Raw genomic sequence first — 12,700 nt, 5'->3', positions numbered from 1 at the left:
AACTGAATGCTATTGGGAGATATTAGGACATCAATGGGCCTGGAACAACTCAAACTGATCATCAGTAAACTGATTAATGTGGAGTAAATACCATTTGATAATACATTCAACGACATGTTCCATCAAGTTGTTTGTGAGTTGGAGAAGATTTATAGGTTGATAATTGGTTGGGTTGATTTGTCTTGCTTTTTATGACTAAGACATCTTTGGGCAATTTTCCATATTGCTGGGAAGGTGCCAGTCAATGTACAAAAGTGATGGCAAGCTAAGTTTACAAGTTCAGTCATGCTCCACAGAGCAGTGGGTGCAACATTACATTAATATTCAATAGAGTCAGCAAAAGAAAGTGTTTTCTCACATTAAAGAAAGTGTTCCTTAACCTCCCTTTGACCATCAATATCTACCCATTGTGAAGTGTGTCAGTTCATTTGGGTTTCACATTAAGATAGTCTCAATAAATAATGATTCATTAATACAGTGAAACTAATGTAATTTGGAAAAAGATCCATGCCAACTTATTGCTCTCAAGTCTTAAGTTAATGACAACGGATTTCAGCAGGAAGGAGATGTACATGATGTAGAGCCTCCATGTTTTTCCAAAAGGCTTTTTAATATGTTACCCATTACTGCAGCCTTCTCAGCTACTGGCTGGTCACCACTGAAAAGCCTACCTTGTTGCTGAATCACACATGGTTCTCAAGCACATCACCAAATAAGATTATACCAAAGATTGTGCCTTTATCATTTAGATCAGCACCTTGTGGAAAGCCATTCAACTTATCTCCTTGAATCTTTGATAAAATCAGAATTGAAGAATTGAAAGTAGTAAAGATATCTATTTGGCAAGTAATGTCTCTTTTCCGGATATCTCTTTTTTAGCTGACTCACTGAAATTTAGTTAAAAATTACACAACACTAGGTTATAGTACAACAGGTTTAATTGGAAGCACACTAGCTTTCAGAGCGACAAAACCTTTAAAAAAAAGGTTTTGTGATTTACACATGAAAGAAGTGAAACTATTACTGTATTCTAACAGATGAAAGGCTTAACAGACAATCAATTTTTCAATGTATAATTTCAGTTACATCACACTGTAAATTTTTGCTATAAATTCTGTGTTACGATCGAGCCCTCCACAATCACCTGATGGAGGAGCGTCGCTCCGAAAGCTAGTGTGCTCCCAGTTAAACCTGTTGGACTATAACCTGGTGTTGTGTGATTTTTAACTTTGTATACCCCAGTCCAACACCGGCATCTCTAAATCATCACTGAAATTTAGTTCATTTAAATACAAAAGTATAAAAGCCACTAATGATTCATTTTAGAGGCACAGTTATTTTGTTAGTAAAACTTGCAGGATAGCAAGATGCTGAAAAAAAATGCTGAACACATCTAATTATATATGTACTTGTAATTTAATCAAAATTCAATACATTTGCAAACCTTTGAGATCCATAATCTATATAATTTTCAACCCTTTATTTTCTCTATATTTAATCATGTATAACTGAATCAATGAGAAAGCAATAATCCTAGTTAGTGAGAACAATACCAAAGTTTTGAATGAATGATGTCAACTATTTATGAATAACTTGCTGCAAAGATAATCATTGGATCAAAAGTACTGAATAAGATCCCACATATCAGCCATTGTCCTCCAATTATAAAGTAACATGAGAATTTGCTTTTTTAATTTTTTAAAAGGTTGTTTTTTCACATGTAATATGTAATTTTACATGGCATCCATATGTTTGTCTGCTTTGAATATATGTTACAATACTACTTAATGTCAGATGAGGTGAATCGCACATTTTCTTTAAAAAGTAAAACACCTCCAAAGTGGTGGTCATTGATTATAGGAGCCCTTTTGCAAGAGAATTCAAAATTAACTAGTATATCATATGAAGATCAAAGTACATTTAGCCATCAAAGTAAATGTTGTTTCTGTATTTAAATTATGGAAATGTATCATGCATTAAGCTAAAATTGTAGCTAATTTTTTCTGTAGAATGGCAAATTTCCCAAAGCACTTTTGTATGAGGATTTATTAATTCAATCCACTAATTGGTAAATTTTACAATATGCCTTTTGTATGATGAATCACACTTCAACTGAAAAAAGACAGTAGGCAATTATAAAAAAAATGTGAATAGGAACGTGAATTCTGTTTAGATGAGGTGTACAAAATATTGCATTTAATACAAAATCCAGATTTAAAAAAAATATAGATTTGTCATTAATTAAAGAAATATATGACATATTTAAGAGCCTTGGGTTGTCTCAAAGGACCATACAGTCATTGACATATTTTTTTCAGAATTTAAGTAAGGCAGGAAATGCAACAACATTCCACAAACCGAACTAAAATAATAAATGATCAAGTAATCTGTTTTTAATTGATGCTGGCTGAGGAATAAATGTTCATCAGAATACCACCAGGTCCACCCAAACTTCTTCAAAGTGTTGTATGAGATCTTTTATATCCCCCGGCAGGGTAGGTGGAGCCCCGGTACTTTTGTGACATTTGAAAATAGTCCTTGCTCAGTCAACATGGATCATGTGCTGAAGTCCCTGCAGCTGGGTTTATATATTGAGGTTTCTAACTCAAAGGCAAGAGTTCTGTCACTGAATCCAAGGTGCCCACCATTAAGAAAGATGCCAATTCATCTGAACATAAGTTTTCTGTTATCTAATTTGATCTGGCTGATTGGAAACCTGCCTTCATGTACTCACTTCTGATTCATATCCATGAAATCATTTGACCAACAATAAGTTGTCAATCTCAGATTTGGAATTGGCAATTGATCCAGCAGCAATTGCCAATTTGTGGAAGAGATTTCTAATCTGCCAAGCCGTTTATGTTTAGAAGTGTTTCCCAACATCATTCTTGAAAATTCTGGTTCTAATTTTTCACAAATATTCACCCATTATGCTGAACATGGTGCTGCCAATGCCTCCACTACCTCCACAGAGAAATAGCTGGCTCATGTCCTCTGAGAATAACAGTACCAAGAACTAAAAGGTAGAATGGACAAGACTGCCTCCTTCACCTCCAACTAGCTCTAACACTGACACCTCAGTGAGAATGATAACGTTAAAGAGTGTGTGACAACAATCTGGTAAGCACCTCACTGTGACATTGCCACAGCTGGCTGAGGAAGAATCTCCCCTGGTCTCTGGCACTTGGAGAAGCGCTGGAGACCAGGCACCAGCTCAGTCCCAGGCTGGAGGGGCCCCTGTGGTGTCAGCAATCAGAGACTTTGTCCTCACGCGCAGGGAGGAACAGAAGCAGTAGACAGGGAAATGGGTTGCAATTGCTTTCATAGTCCAAAAGCTGCAGTCATAGGATCATCTTGCTGCCTCCATGGACTGGTCGGTGGATGCCATGGAGAGTCAGGTCCAGCATTCTCACGGTCTGATGGAGAGACCCTGCAATCTATTGTTCAGTCATTAGTCCTCAGCAACAAGGGCATGGCAACAGTGGGATGAGGACCCTGGCCTGCACTCCAGATTTCCCATCCTCACAAAGAGACAGGCTGGTACCAGGAGGCATCCAGAAATTTCTCCTCATCTCAGCCATAACATCCTTCCTCAGATAAGTATGACAAAACTACACACAATATAATGGAGCGAGATGCTCCTGACGGCAAGATAGGCCTCACTGGATGTCTCATTTGATTCTGTCACAAATCTTGCCATAGCCACATTGCTCAGATCTCTATAAGATTTTGCCTGATATGTATCATACCAATGTATTTTGTATTCATTGCTTCAGCTTGCTTCAGAAAAGAGCCTCTGCTCATTAGACCATCAAGTCATTTCCTTCTAGACCAGCCAGACCTTTTAGATTCCAAACAAAAAGGGGAATGATGGCAGCATATATATCTTAGCAAGGTGACTGTGACAATCTCTCACACGTTACCAATATTGGAACCCACACAATTTTGCCCATTCTCTTAATTTATTAAAACCTCTTTGCATTTAATTTTGCTTCCATTGATATTGCTCACAATAATGCCCAATAAATTATGACCCAGATCTTCTGGTGCTTGGATTGCTGGATGCTGGATGTTCCTCCAAAGATCTGCTTTGGAATCCTCATACTGTCTACATATGGAGTGCCTGGGAAATTTATACTACCGATGGGAAATTACCATGCATGCATCTGGAACTCAATGAAAAAGCCTCCAGCTCTGACTTAGAGTTAGAGACTTTAGAGGGTGCTGACTCATTCTCTCTAATAGTTATGAAAGATATGCTGGATGCATTCAAACCCTGTTCTCTCCTGAATAACTGTACCACATATCACCCTGGTTCCCCACTGGCCTACCCCTGCTCCCTCCAGCCCTCCTCCAACCTCATACCTGAGCCTCTGGCTGTCTTCAAAATTCCTGCTGATCCCTAACCCAAGTAGTACCCTAGCTCAACGCCAATGTCCCCCGCCATTCAATCACCCAACAACCTAGTTGACAACTTGTCTGTTCACTCATCCATCCATTGTCCTGCCTTTCCCTCCATCTGTTACTCTATCCTCTCAAGTGCCCAATTGCCAGCTTGTCTCCACACCCAGCATCAACCTACCCCCTCACTTGTCAACCTATTCTTGACATGCCTGCCTCACCAACCCCTCTTATACCTACCACCCTATTCCCTCACTGACCTCTCTGATCCCTATTTACTTACCCACGATCTGCCACCCTTACTCCATCCACTGCCAACATATTTCCCCACCCATTCAGCTACCTCTCACCTACCTCCCAACCTATCCCTTACACATGATGTCATCTTACCTCCACTAACCCACTTACCTTACAGATTTACTTTATATTTCTCAGAGGTTTTGGACATTTAAACAACTTAAACAACGTATTGTGCCACAAAGGTGGGTCTTTTGGCTTCAATGAAGATTTTCTTCACTGCCCTTTCTTTGGCGGACTGGCTCAGAATACATTCAGAAATTCTCACAAATTACAAAGAGGTAGATTTTATCATTCATTTCCCCCTCAATTTTATAGAAAGCGTTCATAAAAACTGGACATAAGTTCAAAAACACTTATTTTCACAAAAGTGACCTTACTGATTTAAAAATCTATTGAATGCTTAGAATGAAGAAATTTGGCATGGCATGGACTTAAAGTTATCTTTCTAGAATCAGAAAGGTGGTTGAGCAACAATTATAAACGAGTAAGAAATAAAAGCAGGAATAGTTCATTCAGCCCTTGACCTTGCTCCACTGTCCAATATGGTGGCCTTAATTCCACATCCCTGCATGTTTCCCATAATCCTTGCCTGACGTGATCATCAAAAGTTGATCCACCTCAATCTTGAATGTCTTCAATGACACAGCCTCCACTTCTCTCTAAGGAAGAGAATTACTGAATCTCCGCTTTATCTCTGGAGACCCTTTATTTTGAAACTGTGCCTCTGAGTTCTATATTCTCACACAAATGAAAACATCATCTCAGCATCTCCCATCAGAAATTATTAGAATCTTACATGATTCAATAAGATAACCAACCAATTCTTCAAAATTCCCATGAATATAGTCCCAGCCAGCTTAAGTCCTCCTGACAAGACAAACACTTAATCCCAGGAATCACCCGAATGAAACTTTGACCTGGTTCACAAGCAAGCATGTCTCTCCTTACATAATGACCAAATCTCTACACAATGCTCTAGGAATGGCCTTACCAATGTTTTGTACAAGCAAGACTGCTGTAAATTAATACTCCATCTCCCTTGCAGAGGTAAAGTTGCCATAGCCTTATATCCCCCTTACAGTAAAGGCCAACATCCCATTTGCCTTCCTAACTACTTCCTGTACCTAGGAGCAAATTACTGCAGGTGCTGAAATCTATACTGAAAACAACAAAAGCTTGGAGATCACAGCAGTTCAGACAGCATCCATGGAGAGAGAGCAAGCTTACGTTTCATTCTGATGAAGAGTCATCTAGACTTGAAACATTAGTTTGCTCTCTCTCCTTGGATGCTGCCTGATCTTCTGTGACCTCCAGCATGTGTTGTTTTCAATACTTGCTGTGACTGCATGTTGATTTTTACTGATTCATCCTCAAGGACAGCCAGGTCCCACTACATTGCAACATTTTTCAGTTTTTATTTGCATAATATTCATAATTTCTATCCTGCAAAAGTGAACAACCTCAGATTTTCTCAAATTACACTCAATGTGCCAACTTTTTGGCAAATCAGTTATCCTCTGTATGTATCATTTTGCAGACTTTCTGCATTCTCCTCAGGGATTGATTTCCTACCTGCTTTTGCCTCATCAGCCAATCTGACTTGGCAATGTCAGTAATTAACATATATACAAAATAATTGAGACTTTACCATTGATCGATGTGGTGTTCCACCAATTAAAGTATGCCATTTTGAAAAACAAACAATTCAGCTAAAAGATCTGATTTTTATTAGTTAGCCAGTACTCTGTCTATGCTATTATGTTACATCCAACACCATAAGCTTTTATGTTTTGCAGTGACCTTCCCTCCATCATGAGATCAGAAATGGGGATGTTTGCCAATGATTGCACAATGTTCGGCACCATTCACAGAGGCGGGCATGATAGCATCATTTAAGATGTATCTAGACAGATACATGAATGGGCAGGGAGCAGAGGGATACAGATCCTTAGAAAATAGGCTTCAAACACTGAAGCAGCCCATGTTCAAATACAACAAATCCTGTTCTGTATCCAAGCTAGAATTGACAATTGGCAAGTTACATTCACATCACACAAATGTTAAGCAATGACCACCTTTAATAAGAAACAATCTAATCACCGTCCTTGATATTCAATGATGTTACCATCAATGAACCTTCATACAATCAATTTCCTCATGGTAATCATTGATCTGAAAATCATCTGGACTCATCATGTAAACACAGTGGCTACAACAGCAGGTCAGCAGTTAGGAATACTGCGATGACTAACTCACCTCCTGACTCCCCAGAGCTTGTCCTCCATCTACAAGGCACAAGCTAGGAATGTGATAGAATACTCTCCACTGCCTGGATGGATACAGCTCCAACACCAATCAAGAAGCTTCACACCATCCATGATAAAGCAGCCCACTTGAGTGGCTCCACATCCACATCTATCCACTCCCTCTACTATCTACAAGACGCACCGCAGAAATTCACCAAAGATCTTTAGACAATACCTTCTAAGCTCTTGTCCACTTACATCTAGAGTGACAAGGGCAGCAGATACGTGGGAACACCACCATCTACAATTTCCCCTCCAATCTACTCACCTGTTTGACTTGGAAGTATATTGCCTTTCGTTAACCGCCCCTGGGTAAAAATCCTAGAATTCCCTCCAAAGGGCAATGTGGGTCAGCCCACAATGGTTCCAGAAGGCAGCTCACCATCAAGGGCAATTAGGGTGGGTAAGAAATGCTGGCCAGCCAGCGATGTCCATGTCCTATGAGTGAATATGTAAAAAAAATTACGTTTTATATTACTGAATACCTTGTGGAATTTAAAATATGTTACAGCGACTGGTTCACCTTTACCCTCTCCATTTGTTATATTGCTTTAAAAAAACATACATTTTTCGAGTCTGCTTACCGTTTCACAAAACTATGTTAAACCTGCCCTTTGGTTTTCCAAGTCCTACTTTCTGCCTTATAATGAAAATTCTAGCATTTACCCAACAACAGAAGTTAGGTTAACAGGCCCATAATTTCAATTTTTTTTTCTGCCTCTTTTCTGGAACAGAAGAGTGACATTTAGGGTTTCCAACCCGTTGGTATGTTGCCAGAGTCTGGGGAATTTTGAAAGATGACAAACAATGCATTATGAGTCAAAATGCCATTAAAAACAAACTTGCATTTCATTCAATAATACTTTTTCAATAGTTTTTACAATAAGAACAATAATATAAGAAGTGACAGTTCATGTTAATGTGGTGAGGAGTAGGGAATCACTGCCAGTAATTTCAGCACTTCTGTCTTTCATTATGCATGTATGGCCACTGGAAGTTGGTTTCAGCTTCAGATTAATGACAGCTAAAGCTGATAATTTCACCATTGTTACAAGTGCAATCAGAACCCATTTCTACTTTCAGAGTTGCTTTGATAATGTCGACCTAATGTTGTATTTGAATGTGTTAACAATCATGGATGACAAATATATACCAAATTCCATTTTTGTGGTGCTTGTGAGGGTTACCAATGGAGCTACTTTTTATGCTACTATCATTTCTCGACCTCATGCTGGAATAACTACAGGCATCAGTAAGTCAATAGTGCCCACAATCATTTCTCAACTCATTTATGTTTTCCACAGCAGGGAGACTCCTTTTAAAAGGTTCCCTACATTCTCAGAACAGCAAAAGAAACAAAGAAACATAATTCACCACTGCTGATTTCAAAATCCATCAACCATGCCCAACAGTAACTATACGTGATAGTTCTGTATATATAAGAAAAAAAAATCTCTTTTATGAGTATATATGACGGTCCATGATGTCAAAACCATTATTACATGCATACATGTGTTAATGACTCTGCCAGTACCCATGACTGATTTATTTTAGAGCAGGAAGAAACCAATTGTTGACAGATGGTAGCTGCTACATAAAATATTAACCTATAGACTTCTCAGAGACTTTGCTTTCTATTTGCGAAGTTTTATATAATGTTGCTTTTTCTTTCGAAACAAATATGCGTTATCACTTAAGCAGAAACTGACAAGTATACTGCTAAATCACTAACGATACAAAGAAACAGAATAGGATTTATATTAAGGTTTCTCTTTTGAATTGACTAACTTCCTATTCCATTTGAGTGTCAGTTTCATAGTCCACCTATTTCCTTTCACTGCACTCGTCTGTCTTCTTTTGGTTCGTGTCTGAGATGCCAGAACATAAACCTTCCACATCTTTTTTATTTGATATTCAAGGTATTCCTGTTTAAGTTGAGACTGTTATGTTTTCCTCTAAATTGGTCATGCCTGTTAGTACAACAAATCCTTGAAAGAGGTAGAAAAATATTGGAGGAGGGCAATTGATTGTTAGGAACTATTAAACTTGTCATCATGCTAAAGTAGCTGGAGTATTCTCTTGGCTCGAATATGAATTCAACTTTTTCTAAAATTTAAAATTGTGGGTGCTGTCTTAGCACAAAGAAAGTGGCATAAAGAATAGACCACACAGTCCTTTGGAAACATTTTACCATTCAGTACAATATGGCTGGTCTTGGCATCAACTCCATTGCCCACTTGCTCACCATATTCCTTTCTCCCTGAAAGGCCAAAATTCTATCTCAGTCTCAAACGTATGAAATGATGGATCATCCATAACTCCCCAGGTTGGAGAATTCCAAAGATTCTCAGGTATTTGACTAAATAAATTTCTCATCAGATTGACCCATTATCCTGGAGCTGTGCTCTCATGTTCTAGATTTTTCAGCTACTGGAAGCCATATTTCAGTGAAACTCCTCAGGATCCTGTGTGTTTCAGAGATAATTTCTCATTTTTTCTAAACTCTGGAGAGTATAGGCTGCATTCATGCTAGCTTGATACCAGCTCAACTTAGGAAAGCCTGATATTTCTAAAATATCCTGAAACAGACATTAAGGCAGTCATCAGCTTATGAAAGGCATTTAATGCTAGTTTTTGAATGTTTAATTTTTTTATTTAGTTACCATCCTAGATAACTGGAAAATAGTTCAAGGCATCAAGTCAGGCATTCTTTCAGCTGCTCCTTGAAGCCGCCAATTTTGTTCATCCCAAAATTCAAGATTGTGCACTAGTTCTAGCCCAGAAATAGCTGCTCAATATCTAATAACACAACAGCAAATCCCAGAGGGGTTGCAATAGAATCACCACATGACCTGAATTAGATATTGTTTCTTTCTCACATGCCTTCACTTGCGTTTCTTTAATCCAACTGAACTTGGTTTGATGAACACTTGATGACACAAGACACCATGGAAACCACTAGGCTGCTTTATTTTGCAGACAGCAAATATACAGATGCACAAACAATCAAAGCAAGTTCCCTTGACTTAATTCAACATCAGTACTGTCCATTAAAGATGCTAATAAACATTTATTCCCATGTGCATCCTGCCTTTCTGTCGGTTGAATTTTTGTGTTTTCTTCCTTTCAAGACACAGTCTAATCACAAGATCTGATCTGCTTCATTTTTAGGTACCAGGAGTGGTATACAATCTGTGTCTTATTTCCAGTCCTTCTGTTGCCATATTTACTATGTCTTTATTGGTGGAAACTTCATGGCCCTCTGAGCAATGTGTGCCATTGTGAGAAATTTAGGAAAATAGTCAGAAGTGTCCAGCAAGGCACTTTTCGACATAATGACCAAACCGCCCTATTTCTCAACCAAGTGTTAAACGTTGAGATGAGTGGCAAGAGGGCTATTAACAGGGATAATTGCTCATTATCACCCTGTTACAACAAAAACCTAACATATTTATATGCACTCTTTTATTCTACCACCTGCTGGATAAAAACTAGATACCGAGAGTTCCTGACATGAACATTAAAGCAGTTACTTGGTGACTCCATCGCATCACTTATTCCTTCAAACCTTGACTTTGGATACCTGGCACTAATATCTCAGGGAACACTCCATGGACAGTGACTGCCCACATTCATAGACAATGTCATCTCACAGATACCAGCATTGACATCATCATCAACTTGACAGATACTCTTGACATCATCATGCACATCTCTGGTCTACTTAGTCACAGAGTCATAGAGATGTACAGCACGGAATAGACTCATCCATGCTGACCAACTATCCTTATCTAATCTAGTCCCATTTTCCAGCACTTGGCCCATATCCCTCTAAATGCTTTCTATTCATATACTCATCCAGATGCCATTTAAATGATGTAATTGTACTAGCCTCCACCACTTCCTCTGGCAGCTCATTCCATACACACATCCCTCTGTGTGAAAATGTTGACCTTTGGGTCCCTTTTAAACTTTTACCCTTTCACTCTAAACCTATGCCCTCAAGTTCTGGACTCCCCCACCCCAGCAAAAAGACCTTGTCTATTTACCTTTTCCATGTCCCTCATGATTTTATAAACCTCTGTAAGGTCACGCCTCAGCCTCCGACGCTCCAGGGAAAACAGCCCCAGCTATTCAGCCTCTCCCTATAGCTCAAATCCTCCAACCCTGGCAACAGCCTTATAAACCTTTTCTGAACCGTTTGAAGTTTTACAACATCCTTCCAATAGGAGGGAGACCTGAATTGCACACTATATTTCTATTGGGTGGTTTTGTATTTCAACCTGCACTTTACTGAACAAATTGTGGGGATGCAAACACACTGCATGTGCTTCAACCACATGGCCATGCCTTGGGGTCAAATGTATACAGTCCTCAGAAATCAGTCACAAGTACCAATAGAGTCAGTCAAGGGAATTCATTACTCACAGCCCAAAGGCTTGGGCACAGTAAGGGTCGGGAGTTCATCTCACTACTGTCTGGAAATGGACCATGGTGCGTCCTGCAGCTTCCAGGCAGGAAGTCAGGGGATTTGTAGATCGTCATTACACAGAGAGCAGTCAGGTCAGTCATCAGTCGAGGGTGTTCCCCTGTGTTGGTCAGGAGAGGGGCATGGTCAGTCATGGGTGTGAGTGGAAGTCTGAGGTATTATGAGAGACACTGCTATGTAGGGAAATGGAGGGCTAAATGTTGGGGATTTGATGCAGCTACCTGCGATAAAGAGAGATAAAAGATGGCAAAGGAGGGGACAGTTTGACATATAAAGAAGAATAAGGTAGTGTATTGGAGGACATGGGAATGGCCTGAGAACAAAGGAAAAAGAAAATTACAGCACAGGACGGCCCTTTGGCCCTCCATGCCTCTATCTAAACCTATCGCCTATTTTCTAAGGATCTGTATCCCTCTGCTCCCTGCCCATTCATGACATTATTGTGCTGCCTCTGCCATAACGCTTTCCAGGCATCTAGCACCCTCTGCATAATGAACTTGCCATGCATATCTCCCTCAAACATTTCACCTCTCAATTTGAACTCGTGGCCCTTAGTAATTGAGTCCTCCACTCCAGGAAAATGTTTCTTGCTTTATCCACTCTGTCTACATCTCTCATGATTTTGTAGTCATCAATCTCCATCTTTCAAATGAAAATAATCTTAATCTACTCAACCTCTGTTCATAGCTGGTGCCCTCCATACCAGACAATATTCTGGTGAACCTCCTCTGCACCCTCTCCAAAGCATCCACATCCTTTTGGTAAAAAGGCGACCAGAACTGTACACAGTGTTCCAAATCTGGCTGAACCAAAGTCCTATACAACTGTAACATGACCTGCCAACTCCTGTACTCAATACCCCATCTGGTGAAGAAAAGCATGCAGTATGCCTTCTTGACCACTCTACTGACCTGCGTTACCACCGTCAGGGTACAATAGGCCTGAACACCCAGATCTGTCTGTACATCAATTCTGCCCAGGGCTTTTCCATTTACTGTATAGTTTGCTCTTGAATTGGATCTTCCAAAATGCGTCACCTCACATTTGCCCGGATTGAACTCCATCTGCCATTTCTCCACCCATTTCCAATATATCTACATTCTGCTGTATTCTCTCACAGTCCCCTTCACTATCTGCTACTCCACCAATTTTAGGGTCATCTGCAAAGGCCATCTATATCTTCCTCTAGATTATTTATACACAT

At 39.5% G+C, this 12,700-nt stretch overlaps 1 long non-coding RNA gene across 2 annotated transcripts in view; it reads right to left on the bottom strand.

Annotated features, from left to right (window-relative positions):
• Positions 1–7,439, bottom strand: part of LOC122552006 — a 37,019-nt gene extending 29,580 nt beyond the window's left edge. For both annotated transcript variants that reach the window (XR_006312255.1, XR_006312254.1), the window contains exon 1: positions 7,276–7,439. This is a non-coding gene — a long non-coding RNA (uncharacterized LOC122552006). The remainder of the gene's footprint in view (positions 1–7,275) is intronic.
• Between the last annotated feature and the right edge of the window lie 5,261 nt (positions 7,440–12,700).

The sequence above is a fragment of the Chiloscyllium plagiosum genome, chromosome 7, assembly GCF_004010195.1.
Source record: "Chiloscyllium plagiosum isolate BGI_BamShark_2017 chromosome 7, ASM401019v2, whole genome shotgun sequence".
NCBI classification, from domain to species: Eukaryota; Metazoa; Chordata; class Chondrichthyes; order Orectolobiformes; family Hemiscylliidae; genus Chiloscyllium; species Chiloscyllium plagiosum.
This window is presented reverse-complemented; position numbering and strand designations above follow the sequence as displayed.